Here is a 6,000-nt window from a genome sequence, read left to right as displayed (position 1 = left end):
AAGAAAGGCAAAAATCCACGGCTGGCCCCATGGGACTTAAAGTCTAATGGAGTGACCGCATGCAGAGAGGCAGTGTCCGAGGGGAAGACCCAGTTAGCTTGCAAAGAAGAGTGACAAAGCCAAAGGCTGGCAGCCCAAGGGATCTCGTAGGATTCCAAGACTGCCTTGTCTTTGAGTCCTCTTCCCTCTCCGGGCATCTTCCGTCTTAGAATCTGTAGAAGGAGGTGGTTGGACCTTCCCCCAGCATCTCGAAAGCCTCTTTCAGGTTTCTCCCTTCCCCCAGCCCCTCCTTCTGCAGCCCCAGTCCCCAGACCGGGGAGGAGACTCGGCATTCCGGACCCATCCCAGCCTTCTAATCTCCCTATTTTCAAAAATGTTCACTGAGTGCTTTTGGAGATTGAGTAAAGTGTACAGTGCCACTTCATTTCATTTCATTTCATTTTGTTTTTTTTTCTTTCAACGTTTTTAATTTCTTTTTCACTTATATGTAGAAACCATTTCTGACGAATGTGTTCAGACCGTTTAGGCTTCAGATTTTCTCCCCTCGCCCCCACCCCAATTCCCCGAAGTGGTAGATAGTCTGAGCCAGGAGTCTGCCAGGAAATACGGATCTCATGAAGTGATACTTTTAAAAGATTCTTCATGGAATGGTGTTATTTGGGGGCATTAGCTGAATGGATCAACGATGGTTCCGTTCAAGAAGAGTTTATTTTTTGACTTCTCAAGGATATTTTGGGGCCCGTATTTGTAATACAGGCTCTTGTCATCCATTGGCTTACAGAAGATACCAACAATAGTCACACAGAGAATAACTGCATTCTACTAATTGTAATAAAATATTATCTGAAAAAGCACAGTGCTTTGAATTTATTTCTTCTGGGGAATCTGCTCAGTTTGGATTTGAGGTGGAAAAAGCTGTGGCTAGCTCTATCAAATGGAAAACCATGTGCCTCCTTCCTTTTCTCTCCATCTCCACAGTGAACACCTTCTGGAAGCTCCTCTTGCTGTGCTTAGAGCTCCCCCACCCCCTTGATTCCAAGTTCTCTCTTCCTTCCATTGCACTATGCATGTGGCCCAATTTCTGAATGGAAATCGGCTCTCTTTTTGCCTCCCTCAATTCCTCCTGCTCCCCTACATTAGACACGTGTAAGTTCTCTCCCCTTGGATTCCCTGGCCCAGAATGCAAGAAGCCTCTCACCTATGGGATGGCTTCCTTGGCTGGATTAGCAGCATGGGGCATGTCCATCCAGTAGAGGGCAGTCACTTCACACACTCAAGAGGCTCACTAATGTAATGCTAGCCTCTTGGAATGTTAGGGCTAAGAGGCAACTTAAGACAGAGCAGGGAGGCCAGCTAGGTAACACAGTGCCTAGAACTAGGCTTGGAGTCCAAAGGATCGGGGTTCAAATCGGCCTTAGCCACTTCCTAGCTGGGGGACCCTGGACAAGTCACTTAACTCCCCTTGCCTAGCCCTTACCTGCCTTGGAATGGATACTGGTATTGTTTCCAAGAGGGAAAGTAAGGGCTTAAAAAAAAAAAGACCGTAGAGTGGGAGGGTGAAAGGGATCTTGAGTCATACCTAGGTGGGCACCCCCACGACATCAGCTCCGTTGAGGGGCTTGAGGGCAAACCTGCTGAGCCCCCTCCCCAAGGAAGCACATTCCTCCTTGAGTCAGCTGAAAATGTTGGGCATTTTCCCTCATGCCAAGTCCAAATCTGGCTCTTTGCAGCTTTTATCTGATCAGGATTTGCCACATAAAGCTGATGTCCAGGGAATTGATAACGTTGCTAAAATCACAAAGCTCATTAGAGCTAGAACAAGAAAACAACACACAGGACCCTAGGAGAGACCTTGGACAGCGGCCAGTCACATTTCTGGCCAGTTCAGGCATCAGCCCATCCATCAGTCAACAGACATGAAGTGCCCACTTACTATATGCCAGGCATTATGCCAAGGGCTGGAGATGCAAAAGAGGCTAAGAGGCAGGCCCTGCTGTCCAGGAGCTCACTGTCCAATGGGGGGGGGGGAACAGGAAAATAACTATCTTTGGTCAAACTCCAAACAGGAATAAATTGGGGAGAGCTGATGGAGGGAAGGCACTAACTAGAAGAGGGGTCAGGAAAGGCTGCTCAGAAAAGGTAGGATTTTAGGGGGGACTCCAAGGAAGCTAGGGAAACCAGGAAGTGGGGGTGAGGAGAGAGCATGCCAGGCATGGAGCACAGCCAGGGAACTACTTGACTAATTTCCTTGTCTATAAAATATAGTTAATAATGGCCCTTATTGGGGGCAGCTGGGTGACTCAGTGAATTGAAAATCAGACACAGACAGGAGTTCCTGTGTTCAAATATGACCTTAGACACTTCCTAGCTGTGTGACCCTGGGCAAGTCACTTAACCCCCTTTGCCTAGCCCTTACTACTCTTCTGCCTTAGAACCAATACTCAGTATTGATTCTAAGATGGAAGGTAAGAAGAGTCCAAAAAAAAATAATGGCCCTTATTACATCACAGGGTTGTTGTTGTGATGACCAGGAAAGATAATATAAGAAAAATATTTTAAGAGGCAGCATAGAGAAGGATAAAGTGCTGAACTTGGAGTCAGGAAGTCCTGGGTTCAAATTCTGATTTGGACATTTACTGTATGGCTCTAGGGAAGTGACATGAAATTTCTAGTCCTTGCTTTCCTCATTCATAAAACCAATCTGTGAGCATTGATTAAGAGCCTATTATGTTCCAGGCATTTAGGCTTTTGAGTTCTCCATTAATGCTAGCAACTTCTTGGCTTGTTCATATTCTGTCTTGAGTACAAGCACATCCCTGACAAAGTAGTATAAATTGAGGCAACGTTGTTTTATTTTTATTTATTTATTTAAACCCTTACCTTTGGCTTAGCATTGATAGTAAGTATCAGTTCCAATACAGAAGAGTACTCAGGTGGGATGAAATGACTCACCCAAAGCCACACAGCTAAGAAGTATCTGAAGTCAGATTTGAATCCAGGACCTCCCTTCTTCTAACCTGACTCTCTAACCACTGATCCACCTTGCTGCCCACCCCTGCAGCATTCTTTAAAGAAAAGATATCTATCTTCACTTATGCCCTGAAGGGAATGAGTCTGTTTCCAAATAGTCTGAGGTATAAAGTTAAACCTAATAATAGCACCTAACTCTGGAGGCTCTGAGTTTCCAATTAAGTGTTTGTAAAACATTTTGTAAACCTTCAAAAGCTCTATGTAAGTGTGAGCAATTATACTGTAACATAGGGCAGAGAATATTACAATATTAATTACTCTTACACTAATCTATTCATGCAGTCTTTTCTTGAACACTTCCAAGGAATCGGAAGTCACCCCCTTCCCCTTCACTCTTCTTTAGGCTAGACAGCACAGCCCACATTTAGATATTGACTTTGAAGGTTTGCAAAGTGCTTTACAAATTATATTATTCCAGGGCAGCTAGATGACTCAGTAGTTTGCTAGCCAGGCTTGGAGATGGGAGGTTTGGAGTTCAAATTTGGTCTCAGATACTTCCTAGCTTTTGTGACTCTAGGGGAGTCACTTGACCTTGTTTGCCTCAGTTTTCTCATCTGTAAAATGAACTGGAGAAGGAAATGACCAACCAATTTAAAATTAACCAAGTCACTTAAACCCCCTTTGCCTAGCCCTGACAAAGTGATACTTAGTATTGATTCTAAGACAAAAGGTAAGGGTTAAAAAACCAAACCAACCAAAAAGAGCAAGCATTTTATCCATTTGATCTTGATCTTGAAATAAGGGATATTATGTCTCCCATTTTATAGATGAAGAAACTAAGGCTGAGAAATTAAATGACTTTCCCAGAGCCACCAAGATAGAGAGGACTTAAGGCAGGATTTGATTTGTTTGGCTTCAAGTCAAAGCAATCATCATTTATTTAGCAGTTATAGATTTCCAGGAAGGTGAGGTACTTCGCTCTGGGGATACAAAGGCAAAACTAGGAGGAGGGCAACATACAAACATTTCCTTACAAACAGGAGGAAATTGAGGCAAACAGAGGTTAAATGTCTTGCCTGTGACAGGATTTGAACTCAAGTCTATTCTACTCTAAGGCCACCATGCCACCCTTCACAGATGAGGACTGATTTCTATTGATCCTTATATTGCAGGAATTGAAGATCCTTTATCAACCTCCCTGCACATTGTGTGTCCTTCCTAGCCCAGACCTGAGCACAATATTCCAAATGTGGTCTGAGAATAGAGTAGTGCAGGACCATGGCCAGGGCTAATTCTGGACAGTACAATGAATCCCAAGATTGCTTTAGAAAAAATGACAGAAAAAATCTCATATCCTATTATTGACTCATCTAGAACTTGGAGTCCACTAAAGCTCTCAGATCTTTTTCCATTCCTCCCCTCCCCCTTTGCACTGATGATGCTGACACTTGAAACCCAAGGTGAAGAGTTTTAAAATTAAATTTATTTGAATATCAATTAATTATCAATATCTTGATTATTAATCACTATTTTAATTAATAATTACTGGCTTAATTATTAACATCCAAATTAGTTGCTAATTAATGGCTAAATTGGTAACTACTATCTAAATTAATATTACTAAAATAATACTAATAAATATTCATTTAAAACATTACATTATCTACTAAATGTCATTAGCTCCTAAATATAGAGATGGAGGGAGCCTCTGAGGCCATCTTCTCTAACAGTCCCCTTTTACAAATGAAGAACCTGAGGCTGGGAGGGGTCAAGAGGTTCCCCCCAGTCCAAACCATCCATAAATGTCTGAGCCCAAATCTCTTAGCCCTGTGGGTTTTTAAATTAATGATCAATAACTAAATATTATATTTTATAAAGTTTTATTAATAATAACGAAAACAAAAGAACTGCCTGACTTCAGCCAGGCAGCAGGTCCAAGAGAGGAAGAGGGAGAATTTATAGCCACTTAAATACAATCACGCAAAATGCAGGACGCAGGAAAAGGGAATTTTGGGAAATTCTAAGGGACTTCTGGGGGATGAAGTCCAAAGCCTCAAAATCTCCATTTATGCACCCTATAGGTACTATTCCTTTCCCAAGCTCCTGGCTCCTCTTCCAAGTGTGAGGGGGCTTGTCCTGGGTCCTCCACATTCCCAGGCAGTGGAACATGGAGACCTTCTGGATCCTGTGTGTTCCTACCAGATAGTCTCCTTTGATTGGCTGTGAGGCCACACTGTCTCTTTTGTTTCTTTTCTCTGTTGTGCTGATGCCCACTGGAGCAGGAATTGGATCTATGGTGACGTTGGGGACTTGCCTCTAGGTGGGATGTTGCAGTGAGCATGCCTGGAGAAGCCTGGGTGCCTGCTAATCCTGCTCCTGTAGGGTGGAAAGACAACTAGATGGGGAGTCAAGAAGCCTTGCCTCAGCCTAAATTTTGTTGCTGAATCTTTAAAAGGTTCGTTTCTTTTGGAATCTCAGTTTCCTTATATGTAAAAAGGAAATGTTCTCTAAGGGCCTTCTAAATTCTGACATTCCACATTCTAGGGTCCTTTCCAGCTCAGACATTCTCTGTCACTCAATACTTCAAGGACCCTCTGAGCCCAGAGAGTCTATGGTCCAAGGCAGTGGTATGCTAGTAAAATTTTAGCAATCAGATCTCTAGGGGGGAAAATGTACTCATGAAACCTTTTTAAGTTTAATTTTCATTATGAACATTTCCCCTAGAACTTTCTAAAGTCCAGATAATCAACAAGCTGTTGTGTGTAGTATTTGCAGAATTTCTGAAGTGTAAAATGTTCACACTGAAAATTTAACAATCAGCTGGTAGGAGCTGGCTCCAGCACAGGGCAGTCCAAGGTTTCTTCTTGTTTAAACATTCTAGGTTTCAGAATTCAGCCTCCCCGCTCCTTCTCAGTTCTAACTTTCAGTTTTCTTTCCAGTTCTCCTTTCAGTCTCCTCCCTTCTCTGTCTGTCCCAGCCCATCTTGTACCCCCACCATAACTTTATTCTAGTCTCTCTTCCTCCTATCCC

This window comes from Monodelphis domestica, chromosome 1, assembly GCF_027887165.1.
Source record: "Monodelphis domestica isolate mMonDom1 chromosome 1, mMonDom1.pri, whole genome shotgun sequence".
In the NCBI taxonomy this organism is placed as follows: domain Eukaryota; kingdom Metazoa; phylum Chordata; class Mammalia; order Didelphimorphia; family Didelphidae; genus Monodelphis; species Monodelphis domestica.
The sequence above is the reverse complement of the archived record's forward strand: the minus strand, read 5'-3'. Positions refer to the sequence as shown.